The 23,698-nt window shown below is 49.7% G+C and overlaps 1 pseudogene and 2 gene segments (V, D, J or C); all 3 read left to right on the top strand.

The window, feature by feature from the left end:
* The first annotated feature begins 277 nt into the window (after positions 1 to 277).
* Positions 278 to 1,134, top strand: LOC311529960 (T cell receptor alpha variable 21-like). The segment is given in 2 exons: positions 278 to 335; positions 839 to 1,134.
* A 9,265-nt stretch (positions 1,135 to 10,399) lies between these two features.
* On the top strand, positions 10,400 to 11,067 carry LOC311529958 (T cell receptor alpha variable 27 pseudogene; annotated as a pseudogene). Its single transcript has 2 exons — positions 10,400 to 10,451; positions 10,772 to 11,067. The product of its transcript is annotated as a T cell receptor alpha variable 27 pseudogene (transcript).
* Positions 11,068 to 12,019: 952 nt separating this feature from the next.
* LOC311529957 (T cell receptor alpha variable 27-like) lies at positions 12,020 to 12,574 on the top strand. The segment is given in 2 exons: positions 12,020 to 12,071; positions 12,279 to 12,574.
* The last annotated feature ends 11,124 nt before the right edge of the window (positions 12,575 to 23,698 follow it).

Genomic DNA, 23,698 nt, shown 5'->3' with positions numbered 1-23,698 from the left:
CTATTCCAGCCACAAGTCACACAACATCCAGTCACAACTCCGCCCACTCACATCACCCACTTGCTCAGAGCAGTTCTACAAAGTGACTTCCTGGGACTCATTTCCTGGCTGTCTTAGGCTACCCCGTAATTGCTGAAGGCACCAAAGAGGCTCCTACTTCAGGAGGAGGAGCTGGTAAATTTGCCCCAGGGGGAGAAGTAAATCTACCTGTGAGGGGGCGGAACCTTCTGTACTGAACGGGGAACACCCGGCTATAAAGCTCCTTTGCTGAGGGACAATGGAGAGACCCTGGCTGCTGTTCCCACGGCTGCTGCTACTGCTGGTGAACATTCCCTGTAAGTCTGGGGGCAGGAAACGCTACAGATGATGCTGAACGTGATGGTGGATTTAAGAGACAAGAACTAATTCTCTGACTCTCCCTTTGCTTTGCTAGCCACGCACCATTCTCTGTACTGGAGTGGATGGGGATACAGGACTCCTGGGTTCAGTTCCCAGCTCTGGCCTGCTGGAGTTCCTTCCCTTTTGTGTGCCTCAGTTTCCCCTCCCACCCTTTGCTTGGCTATTTAATCTGTAAACTCTTTGGGGCAAGGGCTGTCTCTTATTATTGTGCCTTTGTGAATCTCGCAGCCAGCAATAATCTACGGCTAACCCCCTAACCCTAACCCTAGATGAGAGCAATCTAGGAATACAGCAATCTAGGAAAAGAGCAGTCGTGGGCCAGATTCAACGCCCCTGGAAATGAAGAGAAACTCCACCGGGCTTTGTATCCGGCCAGTGTGTGAACTGGGCAGAGGTGCCCTGTCATCTATGGGGTGTGTCTTTTGCCTTCTGCCCGCAGGGGGGAGCTGCCAGGCCGAGGTGCACCAGAACCTGTCTGCGGTCACTCGGGAAGGGCAGAACGGCAGCATCTCTTGCCACTACACGACGAGCAATTTCTGGAATTTGCGGTGGTTCAGGCAGCTTCCCGGAGGCCAGCCTGTCTCCCTGCTGATTCTGGTGTCCGATGGGAAACAAACCAAGGAGCCCAACCTCACGGCGGAGCTCGACAAGGGGAAGCAGCTGAGCTCCCTGCACATCAGAGAATCACAGCTGGGAGATGCAGCCACCTACTTCTGCGCCGTGGAGACACAGTGACACAGGAGCACTGGCAGCCTGTGCAAAAACTCCCCAGCTGGAGGGTAGCTGTCAGGCTGGCTGGCGGTACAACACCACCACCTACTTCTTACACAGTGCATCTCTGAGCGTGCATCACCTTCCTCAACACGGTCAGCCCCCCACCCCCCTGGTGAGGCAGGGCTGTGCAAGGATCCCCGTCGCATGGGTCGGGAGCTGAGACAGAGAGGCTGAGGAGGGAATGCACTTGGGGAATACCTCCTAGGGAAAGACCCCCAAGGGAGCGGCTCTCAACCTTTCCAGACTACTGTGCCCTTTCCAAGGGTCTGGTTTGTCTTGTGTACCCCCAAGTTTCACCTCACTTAAAAATTACTTGTTTACAAAATCAGACCTAAAAATACAGACATGCCCCGGCCACACTGTTATTGAACAATTGTTGACTTTCTCCTGTGTACCAAATAATTATAAAATAAATCAACTGAAATATAACGACTCTACTTACATTTCAGTGCATAGTATATAGAGCAGTGTAAACGAGTCATTGTCTGTATGAAGTGTTAGTTTGTACTGACTTCGCCAGCGCTTTTTCTGTAGCCTGTTGTAAAACTAGGCAAATCTCTAGATGAGTTGATGCACACCCTGGAAGATCTCTGTTTACCCCCCGGGGTACATGTACCCTGGTTGAGAACCACTGACCTAAGGAGCCTGGAGGTTTGGAGGGAGGAAGGAAATTAAAAGTGTTTGTGCAGAACTGGCTCTGCCCATTCCCATGAAGCCCAGCTCTGGGGATCCCCCCTTCGCCCAGGGGGAGGCATGTCAGAGAGTTAAACCCAGGGGAAAGGGAACTATTTAACACAGACACAAAACATAGAATCATAGAATCATAGAATATCAGGGTTGGAAGGGACCTCAGGAGGTCATCTAGTCCAACCCCCTGCTCAAAAGCAGGACCCAGACCCAATTAAATCATCCCAGCCAGGGCTTTGTCAAGCCTGACCTTAAAAACTTCTAAGGAAGGAGATTCCACCACCTCCCTAGGCAACGCATTCCAGTGTTTCACCACCCTCCTAGTGAAAAGGTTTTTCCTAATATCCAACCTAAACCTCCTCCACTGCAACTTGAGACCATTACTCCTTGTCCTGTCCTCTTCCACCACTGAGAATAGTCTAGAACCATCCTCTCTGGAACTACCTCTCAGGTAGTTGAAAGCAGCTATCAAATCCCCCCTCATCCTTCTCTTCTGCAGACTAAACAATCCCAGTTCCCTCAGCCTCTCCTCATAAGTCATGTGTTCCAGACCCCTAATCATTTTTGTTGCTCTTCGCTGGACTCTTTCCAATTTATCCACATCCTTCTTGTAGTGTGGGGCCCAAAACTGGACACAGTACTCCAGATGAGGCCTCACCAATGTCGAATAGAGGAGAACGATCACGTCCCTCGATCTGCTCGCTATGCCCCTACTTATACATCCCAAAATGCCATTGGCCTTCTTGGCAACAAGGGCACACTGCTGGCTCATATCCAGCTTCTCGTCCACTGTCACCCCTTTTCCGCAGAACTGCTGCCTAGCCATTCGCTAGTCTGTAGCGGTGCATTGGATTCTTCCATCCTAAGTGCAGGACCCTGCACTTATCCTTATTGAACCTCATCAGATTTGTTTTGGCCCAATCCTCCAATTTGTCTAGGTCCCCCTGTATCCTATCCCTCCCCTCCAGCGTATCTACCACTCCTCCCAGTTTAGTGTCATCCGCAAATTTGCTGAGAGTGCAATCCACACCATCCTCCAGATCATTTATGAAGATATTGAACAAAACCGGCCCCAGGACCGACCCCTGGGGCACTCCACTTGACACCGGCTGCCAACTAGACATGGAGCCATTGATCACTACCTGTTGAGCCCGACAATCTGGTCAACTTTCTACCCACCTTATAGTGCATTCATCCAGCCCATACTTCTTTAACTTGCTGGCAAAAATACTGTGGGAGACGGTGTCAAAAGCTTTGCTAAAGTCAAGATACAATACATCCACTGCTTTCCCTTCATCCACAGAACCAGTAATCTCATCATAGAAGGCAATTAGATTAGTCAGGCATGATCTTCCCTTGGTGAATCCATGCTGACTGTTCCTGATCACTTTCCTCTCATGTAAGTGCTTCAGAATTGATTCTTTGAGGACCTGCTCCATGATTTTTCTGGGGACTGAAGTGAGGCTTACTGGCCTGTAGTTCCTAGGATCCTCCTTCTTCACTTTTTTAAAGATTGGCACTACATTATCCTTTTTCCAGTCATCCGGGACTTCCCCCGTTCTCCATGAGTTTTCAAAGATAATGGCCAATGGTTCTGCAATCACAGCCGCCAGTTCCTTTAGGACTCTCGGATGCAACTCATCCGGCCCCATGGACTTGTGCACGTCCAGTTTTTCTAAATAGTCCCTAACCACCTCTTTCTCCACAGAGGGCTGGCCATCTATTCCCCATGTTGTGATGCCCAGCACAGCAGTCTGGGAGCTGACCTTGTTCGTGAAGACAGAGGCAAAAAAAGCATTGAGTACATTAGCTTTTTCCACATCCTCCATCACTAGGTTGCCTCCCTCATTCATTAAGGGGCCCACACTTTCCTTGGCTTTCTTCTTGTTGCCAACATACCTGAAGAAACCCTTCTTGTTACTCTTAACATCTCTCGCTAGCTGCAGCTCCAGGTGCGATTTGGCCCTCCTAATTTCATTCCTACATGCCCAAGCAATATTTTTATACTCTTCCCTGGTCATATGTCCAACCTTCCACTTCTTGTAAGCTTCTTTTTTATGCTTAAGATCTGCTAGGATTTCACCATTAAGCCAAGTTGGTCGCCTGCCATACTTACTATTCTTTTGACACATCGGGATGGTTTGTCCCTGTAACCTCAACAGGGATTCCTTGAAATACAGCCAGCTCTCCTGGACTCCTTTCCCCTTCATGTTAGTCGCCCAGGGGATCCTACCCATCCGTTCCCTGAGGGAGTCAAAGTCTGCTTTCCTGAAGTCCAGGGTCCGTATCCTGCTGCTTACCTTTCTTCCCTGTGTCAGAATCTTGAACTCAACCAACTCATGGTCACTGCCTCCCAGATTCCCATCCACTTTTGTTTCCCCTACTAATTCTTCCCGGTTTGTGAGCAGCAGGTCAAGAAAAGCTCCCCCCCTAGTTGGCTCCTCTAGCACTTGCACCAGGAAATTGTCCCCTATGCTTTCCAAAAACTTCCTGGATTGTCTATGCACTGCTGTATTGCTCTCCCAGCAGATAACAGGAAAATTAAAGTCACCCATGAGAACCAGGGCATGCGATCTAGTAGCTTCCGCAAGATGCTGGAAGAAAGCCTCATCCACCTCATAGGTCCGGTGGTCTATAGCAGACTCCCACCACTACATCACTCCTGTTGCTCACACTTCTAAACTTAATCCAGAGTCTCTCATGTTTTTCTGCAGTGTCGTACCGGAGCTCTGAGCAGTCATACTGCTCCCTTACATACAGTGCTACTCCCCCACCTCCTCTGCCCTGCCTGTCCTTCCTGAACAGTTTATAACCATCCATGACAGTGCTCCAGTCATGTGAGTTATCCCACCAAGTCTCTGTTATTCCAATCACGTCATAATTCCTGGACATCACCAGGACCTCCAGTTCTCCCTGCTTGTTTCCAAGGCTTTGTGCATTCGTATATAAGCACATACTAACAGTGACAACGACAGGGGGATTCACTTCAATATGTGTGTCTCTTGCCAGGAGGGGGAAGCATTTGTAACGAAGAGGAAGGAGATTGAGATTAATCAAAAAGAACAGGAGTACTTGTGGCACCTTAGAGACTAACCAATTTATTTGAGCATAAGCTTTCCTGAGCTACAGCTCACTTCATCGGACGCATACTGTGGAAAGTGTAGAAGATCTTTTTATACACACAAAGCATGAAAAAATACCTCCTCCCACCCCACTCTCCTGCTGGTAATAGCTTATCTAAAGTGGTGCTGGAAATGGTCCAACTTGATTATCATACACATTGTAAGGAGAGTGATCACTTTAGATAAGCTATTACCAGCAGGAGAGTGGGGTGGGGGGGGGGGAGAGAAAACTTTTTGTAGTGGTAAACACCCATTTTTTCATGCTTTGTGCGTATAAAAAGATCTTCTATACTTTCCACAGTATGCATCCGATGAAGTGAGCTGTAGCTCATGAAAGCTCATGCTCAAATAAATTGGTTAGTCTCTAAGGTGCCACAAGCACTCCTTTTCTTTTTGCGACTACGGGCTAACACGGCTGTTACTCTGAAACCTGAGGTTAATCAAGTTGCACCCGTCTCTTGTCTCTTTGCCAGGCAAAGAGCAGCTTTTCCCCTAAGACACCAGAGGCAAAGGGAAGGAGGACTTGTGGCACCTTAAAGGCTAACGAATTTATTTGAGTATAAGCTTTCGTGAGCTACAGCTTATGCTCAAATAAATTTGTTAGTTTCTAAGGCGCCACAAGTCCTCCTTTTCTTTTTGCAGCGACAGACTGACATGGCTGCTACTCTGAAACAGAGGCAAAGGGTTATGCCAGGGCATGGTTCTATTTTAGTGAGACGAAGGGCTTGTCCCTGATTGTCTGGGCTCACAGTGTGAGAATAAAGTGTGTGATTCCTCCAGCAAAGAAGGCTGCAGACAGATTTTGCATCACTGTCCTGGAGGCAGGGAAAAAGCTCCATCCCCTGGCCTCAGTGCGCTGAGGGGTAACCCGGAGCAGCAATGGAAAGGCAGCTGGCATCCTTGTCAGTGATACTGTCCATTCAGTTCTAGGGGGAGTTTGTCTGTCTAGACTGTGAGCTCATCATGGCGCGGGCTTTTCCACACTGTGTCTGTGCAGTGCCTGGCGAAACAGGGCCCAGATCTCAGTTCCTGGGGGTCTCTGCAGCATCCGTCACAATGCCTCACCCCCCAGCTCAGTTCAGTTCCATTGTATGTTTGTGGAGATTTTGTCTATTGAGCTCTGGGGGACAGGAATTGTCTTGTATTCTGTGTCTCTACAGCGCCTGGCACAAGGGGCTCTGATCTCAGCTGGGTCTCCAGGTGCTATAATAATAATTCATAGAGTTTAATGCCAGTAAGGACCTAGCCTGTTCTCCTGGGCAATGAACAGGCCATGGAGTTGCACTGAGTTACTCCAATACTGAGATAATTATAATGTGGGGATGAGGAAGGTCTGGTGCTTTAGCCATTAGACTGGGACTCAGGAGACGTGAACTCATTTCCCGGCTCTGCCACAGACTCTGTGGTCTTAGGCAAGTGACTTAGGCTTGGATTTTGGAAGGAGGCCAACAGCGTCAGGTGTCTGAATCCCTTTGAAACTGCAATATGCATTGAGTGCCTGGCTCCTTTGGAAACCCCCTCCCCTGTCTCTTGGTGCCTCAGTTCCTCAGAGCAGTTCTAGTCCCTGATGACCCAAGAGGCCTCTGCATTCTCCAGGAGATGCTGGGCTGAATATCACAAGAACGGAGCAGGCACTCAGCTGGTGCTTATCAGGGGAGGTTTGCTGACTTTGATGGAGCCACACAGATTTACACCATTGTCCAGAATATTAAGAGATTCTGATTTATTTTGGCTGATGAAGAACAGCGATAAGGAGCAACTGCTGGAGAAGATGAGGGGGTGATGAGAACCGAACAAGCTCATCTGTTGCTTCTCCATTTGCCTTTGTCTACAGGGGTGAGCTGCCAAATTAAAGTGGATCAGAATCCTCCATCTCTGACCAGATCTGAAGGGGAGATCTCCACTCTGACCTGCAGCTACTCAGGCGCAGCGTCCTGCTTATGGTGGTACAGACAGTTGCCTGGGGAAAGTCCTGCCTTGCTGCTGAGCCTGTATGAGGATGGGAACGTTACCCAGGGACCAGATTTCATAGCTGAGGTCTTGGAAAGGGAGAGACAGAGCCATGTCACATCGACGGTTCTCAGCTTGCCGACTCAGCTGGCTATTTCTGTGCTGTGGAGACCCAGTGAAACAAAGTGGCCATCCTCCTGTACAAAGACTTTAACTGCTGGGGGCAGTGTTGCGTCTTGAAAGAAGTGCATTGGAGAGGAAGTTAATTGCATAGGTCTCTGCAGTGAGTTTGTGTTTTGTCTGGGAGGGACGGGCCTTGCTGTTGGTAGGGCAAGAGGGGACGTGTCTTGCCTCTCAAGCAGGAGAAATGCAAGTAGATTTAAAAAGCTCCAGGAGAGGACGGAGAAGCCTGCAGGTGATAAATACATGAGGGGCCAGGAACCCTTCTAGGACATGGGTCACAGAAATGAGAGGGAGCACAAAGAAGAGGTGTCCTGGGGCCTTACTAGTGATCCTGGTCGTTCATCTTTACTGTAAGTCCTGCCGCTTTTTAAACCCTTTGATTATAACAGGAGCCAAGATTCTCAGAAGTGATGAGTGATTCTGGGTGCCTCTGTTTCATAGATTTTAAGGCAGAAGGGAATACTGTGATCATTTAGTCTGACTCCCTGCACCCCAGACAATGTCACCAGTGATTCCCGCATTGGACCCATGCTCTGTGTGGATCTGGAGAAAGACATCCAGTCTTGATTTAAAGACTCCTAGCTGGAGAATCTACCCACTTCCTTAAGAAAGTTGCTCCGATGGCTAATCACCATTACAGAGCTGGCACCTTATCTCTAGCCTGAATTTCTCTAGTTTCAGCTCCTGCCATTGGGTCTTACATGTCTTTGTCCGGCAGATTAAAGAGCCATCTACTCATAAATCTCCTTCCCAGATAGATGCAGAGAGACTGGGACAAAGTTACCTTTTAAGAATTATTACAAGAATGGCTTAAATCATTCTTGTAATCACAAACTAGAGCATTGCCCTATAACTGATGTTCCTGAGCTCAACATTCAAAAACCAGTTGGAGAACACTTCAATCTCCCTGGTCACTCAATAACAGATTTAAAAGTGGCAAAGCGTCCTGTGGCACCTTATAGCCTAACAGACGTATTGGAGCATGAGCTTTTGTGGGTGAATATCCACTTCTTTAAATGCCACCCAGGTGCCACTGGACTCTTTGCTGCTTTTACAGATCCAGACTAACATGGCTACCCCTCTGATACTTGAGATTTAAAAGTGGCAGTTCTTCAACAAAAAAAGAAAAAAAAAACCTTCAAAAACAGACTCCAATGAGAAACTGCAGAACTGGAATTAATTTGCAAACTGGACACCATCAAATTAGGCTTGAATAGAGACTGGGAATGGATGGATCACTACAGAAACTAAATCAATTTTTTAGTCTCTAAGGTGCCACAAGTACTCCCTGTTGTTTTTACAAAAGCCAATTTCACCTTGATAAATACTCACACCTTCTTGTCAACTGTTTGAAATGAGCCACCTTGTTTACACTGGCCTCATTAACACTATAAAAGTGATTTCCACACCTTCTTGTCAACTGTTGAGAATTGCCTAATTCCAACTTAAATTGAATCGGCTCATTAGCACTGACCCCCCACTTGGTAAGGCAACTCTCATCTTTTCATATGCTGTGTATTTATAACTCCCTACTGTAGGGTGCACTCCACGCATCTGATGAAGTGGGTTTTAGCCCATGAAAGCTTATGCCCAAATAAATTTGCAAGTGTCTAAAGTGCTACAAGGACTCCTTGTTGTTTTTGTATTACCCTAGTGCCAGGGAGCCCGAGTCATGAACAAGGAGCCCATTGAGCAAGGCGCTGCCCAAACACGGGACAAGAGATTCCCTGTCCCAAAGACCTTACAGGCTAATTAGCCTAGGCTACAGATCACACTGAATTCCATGCCCACGTCATTCTTGGGATCAGAGTCTTAAAGTCACCTCAAATCATTCCTGTAGCTCTTTTCTGGCTGGCTGGGGACACTGCCTCTGGTAATTAGACTCTTTACTGTGTCTTATGCTGGGCACCCAAGAATCACGAGTCACTTTTGTGAATCTTAACCCAGGGGAGGTGATGACTGCCAGAACAATGTGAAAATGTTGCATTCTTCTGTTCTGGGATTTAGGGATGATGGAGGGACCTGATTAATTGATTATTCTGTTTATAAATCTAAATTCCCTTTCCCACTAGGTGTAAGTTGCCAGGTTAATATGGCACAGAGCCCGCTGTCATAAAATCATTGAATATCAGAATTGGAAGGGACCTCAGGAAGTTATCTAGTCCAACCCCCTGCTCAAAGCAGGACCAATCCCCAACTAAATCATCCCAGCCAGAGCTCTGTCAAGCCAGGCCTTAAAAACCTCTAAGGAAGGAGATTCCACCACCTCCCTAGGTAACCCATTCCAGTGCTTCCCCACACTCCTAGTGAAAAAGTTTTTCCTAATATCCAACCTAAACCTCCCCCACTGCAACTTGAGACCATTACTCCTTGTTCTGTCCTCTTCCACCACTGAGAATAGTCTAGAACCATCCTCTTTGGAACCCCCTTTCAGGTAGTTGAAAGCAGCTATCAAATCTCCCCTCATTCTTCTCTTCTGCAGACTAAACATCCCCAGTTCCCTCAGCCTCTCCTCATAACTCATGTGTTCCAGTCCCTTAATCATTTTTAAGAGTAGCAGCCTGTCAAGGTTCCTTCCCCACTCTGAACTCTAGGGTACAGATGTGGGGACCTGCATGAAAACCTCCTAAGCTTACTTTTCCCAGCTTAGGTTAAAACTTCCCCAAGGTACAAACTATTTTACCCTTTGCCCTTGGACTTCCACTGCCACCACCAAACTTTATCTGGGTTCCTGAAAAAACGTAGTTTGGAAACGTCTTTCCCCCCAAATTCTCCCAACCCTTGCACCCCACTTCCTGGGGAAGGTTTGGTAAAAATCCTTACCAATTTGCATAGGTGACCACAGACCCAAACTCTTGGATCTTAGAACAATGAAAAAGCATTCAGTGTCCTTACAAGAAGACTTTTAATAGAAGTAAAAAAAGAATCACTTCTGTAAAATCAGGATGGCTGCCTAGGGGATTTGAACACCCAGTTCTGGTAGAGGTCAATGGGAGTTGGGCACCTGACTCCCCTTTGAAAAGAACTAAATATTTCTGCACCCGCTTATGCACTTGGCCACAAGGGGGCAGCCCTCACAAGGTGAAGGGCCCTGAGCGAAGGAGTTCTCCGCAGGGACGCACGGCTGTGATGGGAGAGAAGGGGCTGGTCGCTGATTGGCTGGGCACACGAGGGGGGAGAAGGACGTGTCCGATCCCTACAGCAGAGGAGACCCCAACACACCTGCCAGCCCCAAGGAGAACTCAGCAGCGTCCCCGCGCCCTGGGGTGTCAGTGAGCGCAGGGATGGGGAGGCCGCGGGGGCTGTCGTGGGTGATCCAGCTAATGCACCTGTGGGGTAAGGGCTGGGGAGACAGAACCCCTGGTTACTAGCAGGGAGCTGGGGCTGTATTTTATTGACTGTGTGGTGGGGAAGAAGGGAGTGAAATGGAGAGATCGGTCAGTCTATCCACCCACAGCCTAAAAAGAAAAGGAGTCCTTGTGGCACCTTAGAGACTAACAAATTTATTTGAGCATAAGCTTTCCTGAGCTACAGCTCACTTCATCGGATGCATTCAGTGCATCCTGTCTTTCTTCCCACCCTGTCCTGCGATTGCCGGGGGCAGGTGGCTCGGGGCAGCGTCTGACTTGGTTCCCCCTTGTCTCCGTTATTCCCAGTGGCCAGCGAGCAGCTCTCTGTGGAGCAGAGCCCGGAATGGCTGGATGTCTCTGAGGGGCAGAATGGCACCGTGACCTGCACTTACTCGGAAACCATCAACAGTTTACACTGGTGCCGGCAGGCTCCCGGGGAGCGGCCCCTTTTCCTGCTGATGCTGTTCGGCAAGGGGAACCAGACACAAGAACCGAATTTCACTGCGGATCACGATCCGGGGCAGAAGCGGGGCTCCCTGCACATCCGCGGCTGCCGGCTGGGGGACACCGCCCGCTACCTCTGCGCCGTGGAGACCCAGTGACACAGGGGGCAGCGTAGCCTGTACAGTAACTGTGGGTGTGACCCGGGAGGGGGCTGCGGGGCGCTGGGGGCGCGCCGGGCGGTGTGGGACTAGCCTCATAGAGCTGGGGGAAAGGATTTACAGCTCTGGGGAGAGGAGGGTTGGTCTGGTGGTTAAGGGATGGGGTAGATCTCCTGAACCCAGGGGTCAGTTTCCCGCTCTGTATCCCCCATTCCCAGCTCTCGGGCTATAGATGTATCTATCCCTTCACCCACGGGATTTTCTTTCTATCCGCCTGGGCATCTTTCAATACAATGTTTCTTAACTCTGCGTGACCTTGGGCAAGCTACTGAGACGAGCTTTCCCCAGGGAGCTTAAGGAAGTCGGGTTCCCCCAGCCCACTACGAAATCGACCTCTTAGTTCAAATTTATACGGTGGTGGCTGATAAAGCCACGGCCAGGTTCAGTCTCACTGTACAGACAAGGTAGCAGAGGAAGACAGTGGCAGAGCCAGGAAAAGAGGAAGTGATTTTCAGAACATCTTATGAGAATTAGGTGCCCAAATAATATGATATCTAGGTGCCTAACTCCCTTAGGATCGTTTGAGAACTGTGAAGCAAGTGATATATTTCCACTGGGATCTGCACTCAATTCCTTTGTGAGGGGAAATCACCCAACTGAAAGGATTTTCTGTCACGCTGGGGGAGGGTCCAAGAGGATGCTCTACTGCGACCTGAGGTACGGATTTGGCCACTAGGGGTCAGCGTTTAGCAGTGTAACCAACACACTAAGGTTGCGCACAGGGACGCACGGCTGTGACGGGAGATAAGGGGCTGGTCGCTGATTGGCTGGGCACAGGAGGGGGGAGAAGGACGTGTCCGATCCCTCCAGCACAGGAGACCCCAACACACGTGCCGGCCCCAGGGACAACCCAGCAGCGTCCCTGCGCCCTGGGGTGTCAGTGAGCGCAGGGATGGGGAGGCCGCGGGGGCTGTCGTGGGTGATCCAGCTAATGCACCTGTGGGGTAAGGGCTGGGGAGACAGAACCCCTGGTTACTAGCAGGGAGCTGGGGCTGGATTTCATTGACTGTGTGGTGGGGAACAAGGGAGTGAAATGGAGAGATCGGTCGGTCCGCAGCCTGTCTCTCTTCCCACCCCACCCCGCGGTTCCCGGGGGCAGGTGGCTCATGGCAGCTTCTGACTTGCTTCCCCCTTGTCTCCGTTATTCCCAGTGGCCAGCGGGCAGCTCTCTGTGGAGCAGAGCCCGGAGTGGCTGGATGTCTCCGAGAGGCAGAATGGCACCGTGACCTGCACTTACTCCAGCGCTATCCAAAGTTTACACTGGTACCGGCAGGCTCCCGGGGAGCGCCCCCTTTTCCTGCTGATGCTGTTCGGCAAGGGGAACCAGACACAAGAACCGAATTTCACTGCGGATCACGATCCGGGGCAGAAGCGGAGCTCCCTGCACATCCGCGGCTGCCGGCTGGGGGACACCGCCCGCTACCTCTGCGCCGTGGAGACCCAGTGACACAGGGGGCAGCGTAGCCTGTACAGTAACTGTGGGTGTGACCCGGGAGGGGGCTGCGGGGCGCTGGGGGCGCGCCGGGCGGTGTGGGACAGAGGCCCGTGGGCAGACGGGGACAGGAGTTTATAGCCCTGCTGAGGGGGAGGCTCCCTGGTTAGGGCGTGGGGGGGGGGGGACCGAGGAAACGTGGTTTCGGCTCCCAGCTCTACCGGAGGCGCTTTGACCTTGGCCATGAAGGCAGCATTTCCCCAGGAGCCCCAGGGAGCGGTCGATGCTTCTATGCCGGAGACTTCACCTCTCGTGTCCGGGTCTGACGTGGCAGGGGACTTTGCCTGGCTACTTCCTTGGCCGCCGGGTCCATTCCCGGCTGTGTTTTCTCTGGGCTCCAGCCAAGTCATTCAGCAGTTCACTCCCCTTTCTGGGCTAACAAATGGGGCAAATTAACGTCCTCAGCAACTGTCCAAACAGCTTTTCTGCCCCTGCCTCCTCTGGGCCCACTGAAGTCCTCTGCTTCTTGGCCCTGCTTCCTCTTCTCTCTCTTCTTGCCCAGCATAATGTCCTGCCGCTTCCCTTCCCCAGGGACTCCAGCAGTTAAGCTCCGAGGAACTCCTCTCTTCTTTCGGGCCCAATCTCAGGGATCCCCCTCAGGAGCAGCCTGGGTCTCTGTCTCCTGTTGCAGGCCCTATCTCAGGGACCCCCCCTCCCCACAGGAACCTACCCTACAGTCTAAGTGTTGCCGGCACCCAGTGCCGAGAGGCTGAACAACAGCTTGAGTGGTTGGTTACCCGGTGTGCTACACCCAATAATTACAACGGGGTGGAGAAGCAGAAAAGTTTATTTGCAGCTGCAAAAAGGTACAGGGAGAATAAAATCTCAAATCCTGCACAACAGAGCAGGAAGTTACACAGGCTTTTATACATTTTTTTTTTAGCATACTTATTTAATAGCAAGCTGCTTTAAGTATCCATATAGCCAGCCAATTCAGTTTCCAGCTAGTTCCCTGATTCTTTGTATTATTTGTTAAACTATACATAAAGCTGCTTTATTCAGCATTGTTTTTTTATATCTCCCCTGTTTGGCCTTGCTTAGTTTCAGGCAGTCTGACTCTGCAACATACTGTTGCAGATTTTTAGCATAACTGCTGTGTGTGCCTCCAGGTGGGGGGGCCAAGGACACTTGGGCCTAGCACACAGAGCTGCTGCGAGTGCCTCCAGGCAGGAGGGGGGGGGGCAAGGACACCGGGGCCTAGTGCGAGGGGGCTTTATCGACACTCGTGGTTTTTCATCCCCTCGAGATACCTAGTGGCCATGCCCCAGTGTTCCCAACAACTCCCCCCTTTGAGAACACTCAACAGCCTTGGCTCTGAGTTTTCTCACTTGGGCTTGCTACATTGGAGATATTAACTGGACGGCAAGTTACATTTTTAAACCCCTTTTTTGTGGTAAGATTATTTGTAAGTGTTTTTTTAAAAGGGGAGGAACCATTACACTTACACCGTTGGCCTTCCCTTTTGGTTTTTATTTAATATTTATTAGCTTATTGTGTAATAACACAGGAGCTTTTTTTATAGGATGCTTATAGTGATTAGATTGATTTTGGGTAAAACATAACACTTTTTTAGTGAGTACTGCAACTGAATATTTTTGGTTCTGATAGGTGGCTTGCTGTAAAGAGGTTTTGTTTTAGAATGGTGAGTTTGTTTTTTTTTGCTTTTTGGTGGTGGCTAATTCTGCTAGGGTCAAGGGCAGCATGTCAAGGGGCATTCCCGTTTTGGGGGATAGTGGAGTTGGAGCACACACCCAGCAATTAGTCTGGTTTGTTAAAGTAGCAACATGGTGCGCAAGCAAAACAAAGGAGTTATGCTTCCGATATGCACAATTTGGAAATACCAATACAAAGAATAACAATGTTACCCAATTAATTATTACCAGAGTTTTTTTAACCCAGGGTCTTTAGTACCTGGGTGGGCCCATTTTAGCATTGAGGTGCCCGCTATTTGTGTTTTTTAAACAGTAGCTTTAGCCCGAGATCGTCACTAGATGAGGAGTCAGCAGGTTGGACGGTCCACTGTTCTGCTGACGAGGGGGCAGGTACTGCCTTCAGACGAGAGTGATGGATTTAGTTCTTGTGTTTTTTGATTTTTGCTGCTGTATGGGAGATCAGCAGGACGGTATAGGGTCCTTTCCACTTTTCCTGGAGAGGCTCGTCTTTCCAGGTGCGAACAAGCACAGAGTTACCGGGCTGTAAGGAGTGAACGGGAGAGTCCAAGGGGAGAGGCTGGGAATCCTTGGTATACCTGTGAAGAGACAAGAGAACAGCAGACAGGGAACACATATACTGTGACAAAAAAACATTACCCAACTTTTATTCCCCTGACAGAACCGGGGTGCCATTCATGGGCCATGCCCTTTTAAACATAATTTTAAAGGGACTGAGCCCTAATCTACCCTTTGGGAGAACACGGATACGGAGTAGGACGAGGGGCAAAGCATCAGGCCATCGCAGTGAGGCTTCTTGGCACACTTTTGAGAGATGCTGTTTAAGGGTCTGATTGGTACGCTTTACTACACCACTGGCTTGCGGTCTCCAGGGCGTATGGAGTTTCCAGGGGATTTGTAAGGCATGTGAGATGCTTTGAATGATTTTTGATGTGAAGTGTGTCCCGTTGTCAGATTCCATTTACAGGGGGAGTCCAAAGCGAGGAATGATCTCCTTAACAAACTTGAGGGCCACTGTCCTGGCAGTGCAGTTACGGCATGGGAAGGCTTTTGGCCATTCGCTGAACCGATCCACTATAACAGGGAGATATTTGAACCCTTGAGTCCGGGGAAACTCAGTAAAGTTTATTTGCCACACTTGTCCAGGGCCCGGAGTGGGTTCTAGGGCAGCTGGTGGCACAGGATGTCCCGGTCGGGGGTTATTCTTTTGGCAGACTAAGCAGTCTGCTTGTACCTGGGCAGCCAGGGGTCGGAGTCCGGAAGTGATAAAGTATTTTTCCATTAGCTGGATAAGTGTTTTCCTGCCAGCATGAGTGGTTTGATGTAGTTTTTGCAGCACTGGCCGGATTAGGCCCTTTGGTAAGAGGACCTTTTCTTTCGGGGAATGGAGCCATCCCTCCTTTTCCCGGAGATTGAGTTTGTCAGTTAGCTGTTTTTTCTCCCCAGAGTACTGAGGGGTTGGAAGCTCCCCTACTGATGGGATAAGGGCATGCATATGGGCGTTCTCAGCCTGCGGGGATGGCAGGGTGGCAGCATGCTTAGCCTTTTTATTTGCCCGGGCGTTACCTTTGGCCACATTTTGATTTTTTTTTGATGGGCTTTACAGTGTACCACTGCCACTTCCGAGGGGAGTTGTACAGCTTTTAGGAGCCGGAGGATTTGGGGCCCGTACTTGACTGGGGAGCCTTGGGCTGTCAGCATTCCCTTCCTTCTTCTTCCCTTTTTAAAGATGGGCACTACATTAGCCTTTTTCCAGTCATCCGGGACCTCCCCCAATCACCATGAGTTTTCAAAGATAATGGCCAATGGCTCTGCAATCACATCCACCAACTCCTTTAGCACTCTTGGATGCAACGCATCCGGCCCCATGGTCTTGTGCTCGTCCAGCTTTTCTAAATAGTCCCAAACCACTTCTTTCTCCACAGAGGGCTGGTCACCTCCTCCCCATGCTGTGCTGCCCAGTGCAGCAGTCTGGGAGCTGACCTTGTTCGCGAAGACAGAGACAAAAAAAGCATTGAGTACATTAGCTTTTTCCACATCCTCTGTCACAAGGTTGCCTCCCTCATTCATTAAGGGGCCCACACTTTCCTTGACATTCTTCTTGTTGCTAACATACCTGAAGAAACCCTTCTTGTTACTCTTAACATCTCTTGCTAGCTGCAACTCCAGGTGTGATTTGGCCTTCCTGATTTCACTCCTGCAAGCCCGAGCAATATTTTATATTCATCCCTGGTCATTTGTCCAACCTTCCACTTCTTGTAAGCTTCTCTTTTATATTTAAGAGCAGCAAGGTTTTCACTGTTAAGCCAAGCTGGTCGCCTGCCATATTTACTATTCTTTCTACACATCGGGATGGTTTGTCCCTGTAACCTCAATAAGGATTCTTTAAAATACAGCCAGCTCTCCTGGACTCCTTTCCCCCTCATGTTATTCTCCCAGGGGATCTTGCCCATCAGTTCCTTGAGGGAGTCAAAGTCTGCTTTTCTGAAGTCCAGGGTCTGTATTCTGCTGCTCTCCTTTCTTCCTTGTGTTAGGATCCTGAACTCGACCATTTCATGGTCACTGCCTCCCAGGTTCCCATCCACTTTTGCTTCCCCTACTAATTCTTCCCGGTTTGTGAGCAGTAGGTCAAGAAGAGCTCTGCCCCTAGTTGGTTCCTCCAGCACTTGCACCAGGAAATTGTCCCCTACATTTTCCAAAAATTTCCTGGATTGCCTGTGCACCGCTGTATTGCTCTCCCAGCAGATATCAGAGTGATTGAAGTCTCCCATGAGAACCAGGGCCTACGATCTAGTAACTTCTGCGAGTTGCTGGAAGAAAGCCTCATCCACCTCATCCCCCTGGTCTGGTGGTCTATAGTAGACTCCCACTACGACATCGCCCTTGTTGCTCACACTTCTAAACTTAATCCAGAGACTCTCAGGTTTTTCTGCAGTTTCATACTTGAGCTCTGTGCAGTCATACTGCTCTCTTACATACAGTGCAACTCCCACATCTTTTCTACCCTTCCTGTCCTTCCTGAACAGCTTATATCCATCCATTACAGTACTCCAGACATGTGAGTTATCCGATCAAGTCTCTGTTATTCCAATCACATCATAATTCCTTGACTGTGCCAGGACTTCCAGTTCTCCCTGCTTGTTTCCCAGGCTTCGTGCATTTGTATATAGGCACTTGAGGTAACCTGCTGATTGTCCCTCTTTCTCAGTATGAGTCAGGAGCCCTCCCCTCTTACACGCTCCTGCTCATGCCTCCTCCCAGTATCCCACTTCCCCACTTACCTCAGGGCTTTGGTCTCCTTCCCCCCAGTGAACCTAGTTTAAAGCCCTCCTCACTAGGTTAGCCAGCCTGCTTGCGAAGATGCTCTTCCCTCTCTTCGTTAGGTGGAGCCCGTCTCTGCCTAGCACTCCTTCTTGGAACACCATCCCATGGTCAAAGAATCCAAAGCCTTCTCTCCGACACCACCTGCATAGCCATTCGTTGACTTCCATGATTCAACGGTCTCTACCCGGGCCTTTTCCTTCCATGGGGAGGATGGACGAGAAGACCACTTGCACCTCAAACTCCTTTATCCTTCTTCCCAGAGCCATGTAGTCTGCAGTGATCCGCTCAAGGTCATTCTTGGCAGTATAATTGGTGCCCATGTGGAGAAGCAGGAAGGGGTAGTGATCTGAGGGCTTGATGAGTCTCAGCAGTCTCTCCATCACATCATGAATCTTAGCTCCTGGCAAGCAGCAGACTTCTCGGTTTTCTCGGTCGGGGCGGCAGATAGATGACTCAGTCCCCCTGAGGAGAGGGTCCCCGACCACCACCACCCGCCTCCTTCTCTTGGGAGAGGTGGTCGTGAAACCCCGAACCCTACGACAGTGCATCTTATGTCTTCCAATCGGCGGAGTCTCTTTCTGCTCCCTTCCCTCAGACGTATCATCTGGTCCACTCTCCGCATTAGTACCTTTGGAGAGAACATGAAAACGGTTACTTACCTGTATCTGCCCTGCTGATACATGGACGCTCCCCTTTCTTCTTCTGGAGGTCACATGCTGCCAAATTTCTTCACCATCCTTCTGTCCCCGCAGTGCAGCCTGCTCTGAATCTTCAGAACCTTGTGCCCGTAGAAGCCTATCCTGACGTCTGTCCAGGAAATCTTCAGTTTCTCTTATGCAATGCAGGGTCAATACCTGTTGCTCCAGACCTTGAACCTTCTCTTCCAGTATGGAGACCAGCTTGCACTTTGTACAGACAAAGTCGCATCTGTCCTGTGGAAGAAAGACAAACATGGCACATCCAGTACAGGTCACAACAGCTGAACACCCCCCATCCATATTACCTTCCTTCTACGAGCTTCCTCAGGAATTGTAGTAATTACTCAGAGAATCCGGCAAGATGTAAGCCTCAGTGGGCTCTCCCCAGGTGAACTCCCAGGCAAACTCCTTTTGTTAGCTGCTCTGCTGTTCGCTGCTCAGCTGGTTCTCAACTGACTGGCTTTTTCTGCAGTCAGGCCCACTTAAGGCTCACCTGGAACAAAGCACACCCAGTTCCCGCCCTTTTAGCCAGTTCTGATTGCAATCTGCCAGTGGGGTGGTGGTGTCACTCAATCAGTGGTTAACTCTGCCAGGAAGTTTGGGTCTGCTGGCAATCTACAATCAATCAGGAAACACTCTTTGCTTTTCTGCAGCAGAGAAGTCACAGACATGTCAGTTGTCATGTCGAGGGCCATGCAGCAGCCTGAGAGCTAACACGACTTCTGGTGCAGAAGAAGAGAGAAGTGTGATACTGAGGCAGGAGGAAAATCTTTTCATTATGAAGGAACAAAACCTACACTGGGCTGTGACCGCTTTGGTATTACTTGGTAAATAGAGACTCTACAGTTGGAATCTTCTTAACTCAGAGCCAGAATAGACTCGACTAGAAGTAAAGGTTGGGGAGACTCGGTGAACTGAGCAGGGATTTTCAAAGGGAGGTTTTGGGTACCTAGTTCTCTTCTGCTCCTTTGAAAAATTTCAGCCTGAAAGTTTGGTAAACCTTGGATGAAGAGGGTGGATCACTTGATGATAACCTATTCTGTTCATTCCCTCTGGGGCCCCTGGTGTTGGTCACTGTCGGAAGGCAGGATACTGGGCTAGATGGACCTTTGGTCTGACCCGCTATGGCCGTTCTTATGTAATGGGAAAATATCACAATGCTGCCCAGTCCTTGGGCCATTCTTCCCATGGGTAAAACGTTCCAATGGAAATCACTGGGAATCTGAGTAAAACTGATTGTGGGGTTGGACTAGTAATAAAATAATAATACTATATAATAATATTTAATAATTAATAAATATTTGCCAAGAATTAATCAGCAGCAACAGCCAATGATTTCTACCTTGGGGTAGGTGCTCTGCCAAGAAAATAAGTGTCAGTGCCTGATCCAAGATGAAGATGACGAAGAAGATTATTATCATCATCAGGATAATCAATAAGGGATGCGCTCCATAAATCAAGTCAGGGGCAACATTCTACGACTGACCTCTCCCTCACCCACTCTGTGTAACAGGCTCCAGCATGGAAGATGCGGTAACACAGACCCAGTCGGCGGCGTCGGGTGTGGAGAGTGGGTCTGTGACCTTGGACTGCGCTTATGAAATGGATGCTAGCTATTATTCTTTGTATTGGTACAAACAACATGGAGCAGAAAAGCTTGTTTTCCTACTTTGGGAATATTCCGATGGATTAAAGAAGAACGAGGCTGGGGAGAGTGTCTCTGTGGACTTCAAGAAATCCGAAAGCTCCATCAGTTTGAGGATCACGGGTTTGGAGCTGAGGGACTCAGCCATGTACTTCTGTGCTTTCAATAGAGACACACGGTGATGTGATTAACAGGGAGCCCTGCACAAAACCCCTACAGCTTTCTCCTTCCCTGAGAAACTGACTCCTTCACGCAAAGTTAGAAGGAGACCACAGACAGGAAAGGGGTGTGTGTGTGTGTGTGTGTAGGGGGAAAGGGAACTGCTGCAGCTGGCTTCCTGGAGATGAAAACCTCTAACTGATTTCTGGGAATCTGCACCACAACTGTGCTCAGAAATTCACCACAAAGGGGAGAGCTGGAAGGAGACAAAGCAGAATGTGACCCAAGGACCTCATTAGATAGGCTGGTCCAATGGGTAACCAGTTCAGCTTGGTGCCTAGCAAGCAGAGGCAGATATGGAACCTCAACCTGGTTTATGTGTCAGGTGATGAGCCTGAGGTGCAAAAACTCAGGCAGAGATGAGACAGGGAGCCAGTGTATCTCTGTGCTTTGAATGTCTCAGGTACTAGTAAAGTAACACCACTCATGTTAGAGCCATGAGGCTGAAAATGCCTTTGGGTCTTTCTTCACTTCTGCTGTAAGTTTCTGCTCAGAAAACTCTGGCCTCTTCCAACCCAGCTACTTCGCTTGTGGGATGTTGAACCGGAAATGGCTGAGGCAGCATTTCACTCGGGGTTTAGGATGATTAGGAGGTACTGCACACATAAAGAGAGAGGGGGCTGCCAGCTGGACGTGTCACTGTCCTATTTCATTATTTGTAGTGATTTGGAACATTTGTTGGCATTTTTACCTCCTTTTCTCAAGACTTCAGAAGGGCATCAAGAGAAAGCGAGAGAGAGAGAGATGGAAAGATATGGAAATTGCATTTTACAACAGATTGATGTATGGATAGATGGTTCAGAAGGAAGGACAGATGGACATGGGTAGATAGGAGAATTAAGAAATTAGAGAGAGGCAACAGAAGAAAGAAAGATACACAGATAGACTGGGAGAGAGACATAAGAATAGCCGTACTAGGTCAGAACAAAGGTCCATCTAGCCCAGTATCCTGTCTTCTGACAGCAGCCAATGCCAGGTGCCCCAGAGGGACTGAACCGAACCGATAATCAGCAAGTGATTCTGATCCCCTGTTGCCCATTCCCAGCTTCTGGGAGACAGACAGACATTACGTTAGACAGGTACTGTAACACTCTGACATACGTCGTTCTAATGCTATCATTGTATTTCCCTGCAGTGTCCTGCTGTGAGGCCTTGTCGATTTAGGGACCCGAGTCATGGGCTGCTTGGGAAGGAGACATCTCCACCGTGACCTGGACTTACACCAGCGCTTACCAAACCTTCCGATGGTACCAGCAGCTCCCCTGGAGAGGGTTGGCTGCCTGGTGACTGTCAATGCTAGGGAGACAGTCACTGATGAGTGGTTCATGGGTGAGCACCTGGAGGATTTGAAAAGCAGCTCTTGGCAGAGCTCAGACTCCCAGCTGGGGGACTCAGGCCCCTACTTGTGTGGGGTGGAGGCACAGCAAGCCAAGCTGGGCTTAGCGTAAAAACCCTCATTCTCTGCAAAGCAGCTTGGTGGGGGAGATGCTGGTGCAGAGATCCCCAGCTGGTGTGAATGAATCATAGCTTAGCTAGAGTCAAGGGGTCAAATCCCCAGCTGCTGTACATAAACACAGAGAAAGTCTCTGCCCCGAAAGAGTTCACAAGCTCTATGGGCAAGACAGAGAAAGACTGAAAGTAGGGAAGGGGGTTTCTCAAGGTCAGACAGCTGGGGATAGAACCTAGCAGCCCTGAACCCCGTTCCAGCTGGTTATCCACCAGACCACACTGCTTATCAATTACAGTGACTTTATTGGCACTGCTGTGGGTTTACACTGATGTAACCAGATGTAGGGCCTAGAGTCCCTAGTGCTTTTCTTTCCCACTTGATACTCCTTAAAACATATGACCACAAACATTAAAAACAACAGGTAAACCCTGGAGGGGAATTTTTCTTTAGGAAATGGAATTTTACCATTTGTCCCTTCTCTGGACCACCTGGCATCATCCACCATTGCAGCCATGGAAAAATCCACCGGCAGCGAAGGGAAAAATGCCCCCAGCTTTTGGGAAGCGCAGCTCCCTTGGGACAGAGATGATGGGTCAGTTTCTGGCTGGCCCTGGGTCCGGCTGTGGTTCGGGCTGTTCTCCTCCAGACGGCACCGCAGCACAGTCAGCGTGGCTCTCCATAGACAGGGCGCACCAGTTTATTCCAGCCTCTGGTGTCCCTGGCCGAGTTCTCCTGCCAGCCCCTGATACGCGGTGAGGCATGTGGGGGCTCAGCCAGGGGCGCTGGAACAATGTGTACAGTGGGGTGCTGAGAACCATTGAACCAAACTGTAAACCCTGGATCTGATGGAAACCACTTCAAGCCAGGGGGCGCAGCAGCCCCCGCTCTCCCCCCAGCACCCTTAGTTCCAGCACCTGTGGGCTCAGCGGCAGGGCAGGTATTGAGGGGAGGGGAGGCTCATGCTTGGCCCCACCTCCAGCTGTGACATCACTGCCTGATGTCTGACCTTCACCATTCAGACACCGGCTCTCTCGCCTCCCTTGGCCCAGGGCTGCGGGTGGAGGAGAAGAGCTGCCGCCTGGGTGACTCTCTCCCAGGCTGGCTGGAGAGAAAAGCGGGGGCGCCCTGCAGAAGAGCCGAGACGCTGGGGGGATGGTCACGATCCCGGGCTCAGCCATTGTGCTGATTTGGCTTTTCAGTGAGTACAATTCCAAATCCCGTTTCTGAAAGATTCTCCACATGCCTCCCCCTTCATTACTGGTGCCGAGAGATTAAACAGACCTTCCTCCTCCTCCTCCTCCTCCTCTTCCTCTTCCTTCCCCCTCCTCTTCTGCAATAAGGGATGCTCTCAGGCAGGCATTTAGGTGCCCAAATCCCACTGGAATTGAATTTCAATGGATTCTGGGAATCTAAATAAAGGGGAGGGTGATCTGTTCTCCATGTCCACAGTGTGGGACAAGAAATAACTGGCTTAGTTTGCAGGAAGGGAGATTTAGATTAGATGTTAGGAAAACCTTTCTAACTATAAGGAGAGTTGAGCTCCAGACAGATTAAGTAGGGAAGCTGTGGAATCCCCATCGTTGGAGGGTTTGAAGATCAGGTTAGACAAACACCTGTCAGGGGTGGTCTCATGGTCGGGGGGGAGCACTGCACGACCTCTTGAGGTCAGCCTGACTTTTCTATGATTCCATGAAATCCCTGCAGATCCTTAAAAACTCCTTGAACAAAGAACTCCCCTCAGTGACAGCATCCTCCGACTAACCTCTCTTTCCCCCTCTCCTTGTGCCAGGCTCCAGCATGGAAGATGCTGTAACTCAGACCCAGCCTTCAGTGTCAGGGGTGGAGCGCGAGTCCGTTTCCCTGGACTGCACTTATGAAACAGCTGCTAGCAGTTATTATTTGTATTGGTACAAACAGCCCCCTGGGGAAAGCCTTCTTTTCCTTTCTTGGCAACATTCTGGAGGAACAAAGAGGAATGAGGCCGGGGAGAGATTCTCTGTTAATTTGGAGAAGTCCAGACGCTCTGTCAGTATGAGGATCACAGCTCTGGAGTTGGGGGACGCGGCCATGTAC

Source organism: Lepidochelys olivacea (genome assembly GCF_965140295.1).
Source record: "Lepidochelys olivacea isolate rLepOli2 genome assembly, chromosome: 13".
Classification (NCBI taxonomy): domain Eukaryota; kingdom Metazoa; phylum Chordata; order Testudines; family Cheloniidae; genus Lepidochelys; species Lepidochelys olivacea.
This window is presented reverse-complemented; position numbering and strand designations above follow the sequence as displayed.